This window comes from Pelophylax lessonae (assembly GCF_965119305.1).
Source record: "Pelophylax lessonae genome assembly, chromosome: 4".
Lineage (NCBI taxonomy): Eukaryota > Metazoa > Chordata > Amphibia > Anura > Ranidae > Pelophylax > Pelophylax lessonae.
The window spans coordinates 111,036,669-111,044,457 of NC_138771.1; the positions used below are offsets into that span (position 1 = coordinate 111,036,669).

Below are 7,789 nucleotides of genomic sequence, written 5' to 3' on the forward strand. Positions count from 1 at the left end.
ATAAATCTACAACAATGTCAACAATTCTCTGTTTTTTTGTCAGTATGGGGTGCTATGTGTACATTCATGAGGAAGAAAATGAACCTAAATGATTTTAGCAAATGGCTGCAATATAACAAAGAGTGAAAAATTTAAGGGGGTCTGAATACTTTCCGTACCCACTGTATATACAGTATATATAGGAAAAACTAGATGCAGCTCCCCATATCTCCTTTTTCTTCAAGCGTTCAGTCCTTTTCCTTCCTGCAGCATCCTGCAACTGAGGGCATCACAGGAAGTTTAAAGCGTAACTCCACTTTTGTTTAGGAAAAAAACATTCCCTTCTGGATGATCTATGTACGTTGCAAGGATTATACCAAATTTTGTTGCTGGTTTCTACCTTTTGTTATTCTGAAGAAATCACTGTGCTCCATGCTGAGTGGGTCTAATGGGAGTGGTTTCATAATTATCAATCAGCTGTGCACCTGTAAAGCACTAATGAGGAAATCTGTTGGGCCTGCATTCCTTTAGATGTGTTCCTATTGGAACTATCCCACCAAAAATTACATTTTTGTTCCTGAAATCTGACTTTCATCTTAGTGCAGACCTTTGGGAAAATTGGAGAGCCAATCATACAAGCAGGAAATTATGTTTCTGGGGAGTGGTCAGTACACATTCTGTGTACAGAACAACTCCAGGTAGCCATATTGCATTGCATTTTCAGAAAATTACAGCGACTGCAGATTGAACAGGAAAGGTAATTTCTAATAACATTCAATTACAATATGACTTGTGTCACAATTGTATATGCTATATTAATTTATCTTTATTTGCTATTTTTTTTCTCCACGAAAGTGAAGTTACCCTTTAACTCATTTTTGGTAAACGTCAGGTCAGTGCCTTTTACTCAGAAAATGTGTTAGCAGCTATGGCACATGTAGACAACTCATTTTTGTGGAAGATATGTATATTATTACTAATGACGTTGAAGAAGTAGGCTGCACAAGACATGGGCCAGAAGTTGTTGCATGTTATGAGCAGGGAACAAAAATGATGCTATTTGTCTGGGCTGACAAGTATAATGCATAGCTAAAAGCATTGCCACTTTAATTTTCGGCCTTATTATATTTGGCATTGAGGGGGGCCACAACAACACCAAAATGTCCTTGTGCCTATAGTGTGGTAAAAGATTTGCAAACTAAAGGAGTATGTACATAAAGAAAAAACTTTTTTGCTGTAAAAAATTGCTATAAAATATCTAATTGCTTCATAAGCCAGTTTGTGATTTATCAATATTAAACATGACCTTTAATTTTTAATCTGCAGATACTGGATTTTAAAGGTAAAGTAGTTCCCTCCTATTATGGCAATGCGAAGGCGATTTGCATACAGTCAGTATACAGTTACATAGTAGGTGAGGTTGAATAAAGACAATAGTCCATCCAGTTCAACCTGTGTAGGTGTGTGTGGCTGTAATCATCTCACATACCCCTGAATGTTCTGATCCTTGAGATGTACATCTAAGAGTCTTTTGAAAGCCTCCATACTACCCGCAGAAACCACCTCTTGTGGTAGAGAATTCCACAATCTTGTAGCCCTAACAGTAAAGAACCCCCCACGTTGCATGAGGTTAAAACGCTTCTCCTCTAATCGCATTGTATGCCCTCGAGTCCTCATGCAATCCCTTCGACTGAACAGCTTTTTTTCTAAGCTGAGATCCCCATTGAGATATTTAAAAATTGCTATCATGTCCCCCCTCAGGCGTCGCTTCTCCAGGGAGAATAAATCAAGCGATTGCAGACGCTCTTCATAGTTAAGGTCCTCCAATCCCCTAATTAGTTTAGTTGCCCTTCTCTGGACTCTCTCCAGCTCCAACACATCCCTCCTGAGGACTGGCGACCAGAACTGGACAGAATACTCCAGATGCGGTCGGACCAGAGTTTTATAAAGTGGAAGGATTATAGTCTTATCTCTGGAATACATCCCTTTCTTTATGCATGCTAATATTCTGCTGGCTTTGGCAGCTGCCGATTGACATTGCATGCTATTGCCTAGTCTGTCATCAACCAAGACTCCCAGATCTTTCTATAGATCCCCCTTCCCCAGAAATCTAATTTCCTACTTTAGTGATTGGTCCAATTCTAAGAGGATGCCGTTTTTCTCATTACAACACCTGATATTGTAACAGGTGATTACAAACAAGGTTGACCCTTCCATTCAGAAATTATTCTGGCAGGACATAGTAAAACAAACATCATTTTCTTCAGAGCAGGAAAGGTATCAATCTACAAATATGTTTGTTAAAATCCATGCACTGTATACATTGGGGTTGATTTACTAAAGGGAAAAAGACTGTGCATTTGCAAAGTGCAGTTGCTCCAGAGCTTAGTAAATGAGCAGAGGCTTTGCTGACTTACATCATCCAATCATGTGTAAGCAAAAATGCTTTTTTTTTTTTTCTTGCACGTGATTGGGTATTCTTTGCAAAGTGAAGCCTTACCTCATTTACTAAGCTCTGGAGCAACTGCACTTGCACAGTCAATTTGCCTTTAGTAAATAGACCCCATAGTTTTACTAGAAGGAATTGTTTTTTTTACCAACAAAACCAGAGATTGACTTTGAACCCCAATTTAACTTTCAGTTGAAACCATGAAATACATTTCAGGTGCATCATACCAAAAGCTGTGCAAAGTCCTACAGCTTGTTTTCTTAAGAGATCATTCATGGCTGAATCCACGGCTACTGGTGTGTGCTGAGAGGAAAAGTGCCGGTGCCCCATTTTTTTCATTAGAACTTTATTTAAATGTAGCCAGTGAAATTTCAGCAACATTGCCCAGCACAGCCCAGCACAAATGGTGTGAACGGCCCTCAATAGCAGCCGCAGTCTCAGCCTGCCCTTTGCCAGTATACTGTAGGGAGATACCCTGTGTGGAAACAGTGCTCTCTCTGCAGAGATCAGAAACACACTTTGCTAAATCAGACCTTTAGTTCTGCAATTAGCAAAGCTCATGCTCCCTGCTGACTGGCGAGCTCCAGATCTGACTTGGCCAGGGGGCTTGTCAAATTTCTGCAAAGAGACCACTGTTTCAGCACAAAGGGTCCCTTCTGCAGTATGCTGGCCTGTAAAAAGCTTTTTTTTTTTTACAGGCTGTGGCTGATTTCTAAAAAAATAAAAAAGAGCCGTATGACTTTAAAGCATGCCTAAGTTAAGAATATGGACATTAAACTATTTTTATTTTCTTAATATATAAATGTGAAATTATTCATTTTTAAAGATGTTGAAAGATCACAATTAAGAAGCTAAAGGTGAGTTTCCATCAGTTTTCAAAAGCTTAGAAACACCTGCAGTATGTCTACACTAGAGGGCCGGCAGGCTGACTTGTCAATGCCTGTGATGTAAACCTTGAGTTTCTCAACAATGCATATAGATACAGAGGTGAATGAAGGTTGTTACTGCTTGTTTAGAATAAGTAAATAGATATTGTGTATGATCTTGGTACAGGTTCACCATTTGTTTTATTGCACCTGGAATATATTTAGCTGATTTAAATTAAAATTCAGTTGGAATTTAAAAATGAAAGAATTACCTTTAAACTAATGAACTATCTTAAAGCAGAACTAAAGAGTAAAACAACACAAAATGTGAGCAGGCACGCTATTTATCACAGTAGAGACATGCTATTTCTCTTCTGCAATAAAATTACCACTCCTGCCATTCACAGTCTCCTTTACAATGTACACTGAGCTATGCATGAACATCTCAGGGTCAATTCTTGGCCTAGTGCCTGCGTACGTGTTATGTCATCTTATGCCAGCCAATCAAGACAGAGGAAGCTGGGAAGATGTCTGCAGCAGCAAGAAACCGTGCTGATGTCAACAGAGATGAGCATCTGCAGTTTTTTTTTACACTTTAAATAGATACCAGACTACCTCTGACTGTGTTAAAATGAAGAAACATTTGTTTCATCAGTACAAGCTGTGGCTGTAACAGAACTTTGCAAAATTTCAGTGTATTCCTTATGATAAGATTTAAAAAATACTGACAATAGTAGAACAGTGTTTTTTCACATTCAATATGAAATGCATAGTTGATGCACTCTATTCAACAATACATCTCTCTTCCACTAGTCTGGCCCTTGAAGATAACTTGAAGGTGTGACCAAATTGTCAATGGGATAAACTCCATCCAGCTTATCAGAAAATAAAAGGATAGAATAGAGACCTATGTAGTATGGTTCGCTACCAACACCATTTGTGTGCAGTAACCCATAAAAACCATTCAGTGTTTTATTGTAGTCGCACCAATGAAAGCCTATAACAAAAAGGCTGATGAACTTTGTACACTTTGGTTGAGTAAATACAGGACAGGGAGGTATAGAAATATATATATATAAATATATATATAGATTTTTTTTTTATACATACCGTATATATACAGTATTGAGAGAACGTTTCTAGAGTTGCTTGACATCTGGAATATGTGAACTCTGATCAACCAGACCACTTTTCCAGTTCAAAGGATTGAGCCTGGGCTCACACTAGATGGGGTGCGAATACACAACGAATTTGCTGCGGATTTGGCACCTCATCAAAATCGCAACACGTACATGCGAACCGAATGCAGAGTGTATGTTAAGTTAATGACACCCCACAATCTGTTTGCAAAACGCAGCGCGATTTGCAGAATCGTATTGCATAGGTGTGAACACCCATGCAGTCTGATTCTGGTGCAGACAAAAAAGAGTCCTGCACCAGTTTGGTGCGAATGCGGTGCGATTTAAGCCATACAAATCCATGGACAAAATCGCACCCCAGAGACACCGCATGTAATTTGCACAGAAATGTTCAACCATGTGAACCCGGGCTAAAGAAAACCGCAGTCATATGCAACAACACATCAGACATGTTGTACAGAAGGCATTACAAGGTGACAAGTTTACATCAATTACATTAACATAAAATAGGGAACACAATCAACAAATAATCAGGCTCTAACAGCAGAGCAATAATGTTATGTTTACAGATCATGTTATCTAGACCTGTCAATCTAGGCAGCACAATATGTGACACTTAACATTAAAGCCGGCCATAGAGCGATCGAAATTCGGCTGGTTCACCAGGAACTGGCCAAATTTTGATCGATCTATTGCCAGCCTGTTGGGTTTTTTTTTTTTAAATTGATCGCTGACAGCCTTTGCACCTGCCAGGAATGATCATTGTATTCTGTTGGCTGGGAACCTTGACCCAGGCCCAGTTGTCAAAATACAATAGCGCAGTGGTTGATGGGGGAATAAATCACTTTTCTTTCTTTCAACCCGTGGTTAAAAGAAAGAAATTTACATAATGCATGGCCTGCCTAAAGCATTTGGATTTGAAATGCTATTGGAAAAGCATTATGTTCTACAATTTGGCTCCAATATCTTTCCTGAAGCTCAACTTTGGGAGTACTGAATACAAATCCTAAAGGTACTGTTGCCTGTGGTTTTAAACAAACAATTTAGCACAATTCAGTATGACTTGAAACCTGCTGAAGGCTGAAGATTTTTTGAAGCAGCTAGGGTACATTGTTGCTTTTGCCTACTCCTGCCTTATTTCTTTCCGCCACATCCTACCACACAAAATCATTTCTGCAAGCTGTTTGAACATTACCCATAATTTCTGCTCACTGCCACACACTCTAAACTCTAAAACTATGTAATTATGAGCTAGCTTTCTCCACAGAGGACTTCACACATTATTATCATTATTTATTATTTTTTTTTTTTCAATTTGGGTAGATTAAAACCTATTTATTTCCTGTCCCATAGACAGAACAGGATGGAAGACAAAATGTCTCTAAAGTTTGGGAAATCTTCTCTTAAACAGTTTTCATTTTCCATATTCCCATTGTTAGAGTTCCCAACTATTACTGTTCTGGTGACAACTTATTTTGGATCTTGCATCACTTTCATTTCTGGTGATAATGGCCACTGGGACAAAAAGAGGAAATCTCTCCAGGCAAGAAACAAACAACAGGAAAAGCCTGACACCACATTATTTAAAACTAAAAACACTCACCATGGTATCCAAAACTAAAAACAAAAGGATTGATTTACTAAAACTGGAGAGTGCAAAATCTGGTGCAGCTTTCCATAGAAATCAATCAGCTTCCAGTTTTTTTTTTATCAAAGCTTAACTGCTTGCTGACCACCCTATGTATAAGTATAGTGGGGCGGTGGCTCCTCTGCATGAAATCACGTACAGGTACGTGATTTTGCACGTCTGGGTCTGCAGCACGCACGCACGCCACCAGGGACCCACTCCTCCCATAATTGGCAAAGCGGGAGTCAATCAGCAGGTCAGGCAGACCCGATGTCAGCCAGGACCTACCGATCTTTCACCACAGAGGCAGAATGGCGGTCTGTCAATGTAAACAAGGCAGATCGCCTTTTTGTTAGCAGGGAAGGCAGAGATCCTGTGTTTCTGCTGAACAGGAACACGGATCTCTGTCTTCCCACAGTTAAAGCACCCCCCACACAGTTACAAAGCACTCCTCAGCAACATATTTAACCCTTTGATCGCCCCTAATGTTAACCCTTTTCCTGCCAGTGTCATTAGTACAGTGACTGTGCATATTTTTTTAGCACTGATCACTGTAATGGTGTCACTGGTGCCCAAAAAAGTGTCTGCCGAAATGTCGCAGTCCCGCTATAATTCGCTGATCACTGCCATTACTAGTAAAAACAAATAAATAAATCGAACTTCCATAAAAATATCCCATAGTTTATAGAAGCTATAACTTTTGTGCAGACCAATCAATATATGCTTATTGGGATTTTATTTTACCAAAAATATGTAGCAGAATACATATTGGCCTAAATTGATGAAGAAATAAGATTTTTTAAATTTTTTTATTGGATATATTTTATAGTAGAATGTAAAAAAATATAGTTTTTTTTTTTTTTTTGTGTACAGCGTTGCACGACTGCGCCATTGTTAGTTAAATTAACGCAGTACCGTATCACAAAAAAATGGTCTGTTCATGAAGGGGGGGGTAAACCTTCCAGAGCTGAAGCGATTAACTGAACAAGCTGATGTCAGAAGCTGATTGGCTACCATGTACAGCTACACCAGGTTTTGCACTCTCCAGTTTTAGTAAATCAAGTGAATCAATTTAGATACACTTTTATGAGTGTTGCACAACGCTGACATTTTTCCATCACCATCGGTCCCCAAGGTACCACTGTACCTTCAAAAAAAAATAAGCCGCTGTGATCTTCCTAACATTTGAGGTGGCGCTGATGCCACAAACTCTAGAAATATTACTACAAAAGCATTGTCTATGCTCATCCACTCTCTAAATAAATCCCACATCTTTTCAATTATAATGATTAAAACAGTGATTTAAATAGTGCAAAGTAATACCTGTGGGGGTGATGCAAAACAATCTCTTCTGGAATTACAGTAATATCATCAGTGAGTCGATGTACATTCTTCCTCTGCGGCAGAATCTGATAGGAAAAGAAGAGACAGACAGCAAGAATGAACAAACTATGACACATTATTCCACCAGTATAATGTACAGCTGTGTTTGCAATTTATTCAAGCTGTAATTCAGGCTATAGAAAGTAATTAGGTTGTAGTAAGCATACAACCATAAAAAATGTGATAATGTTTGAAAAGTGAAGCGTATCGTAAGTCTAATAATTGTAATTGCGTGAAGGAAGTCTGCACTGGAATAATATGCAGGATGCCATTGCTAAACTCTGCTCTAACAATGTTAGTTGTTTGATTGTAATGCTGATGAAAAAGCTCTGATTCTTTGAGTCAT

At 38.8% G+C, this 7,789-nt stretch overlaps 1 protein-coding gene across 2 annotated transcripts in view; it reads right to left on the reverse strand.

Annotated features, from left to right (window-relative positions):
- The window catches only part of APBA2 (amyloid beta precursor protein binding family A member 2), a 523,475-nt gene extending 516,003 nt beyond the window's left edge, over nt 1–7,472 (reverse strand). For both annotated transcript variants that reach the window (XM_082254058.1, XM_082254057.1), the window contains exon 1: nt 7,384–7,472. The gene's annotated coding sequence lies outside the window, so the exon portion shown is untranslated. The remainder of the gene's footprint in view (nt 1–7,383) is intronic.
- Nucleotides 7,473–7,789: the final 317 nt, after the last annotated feature.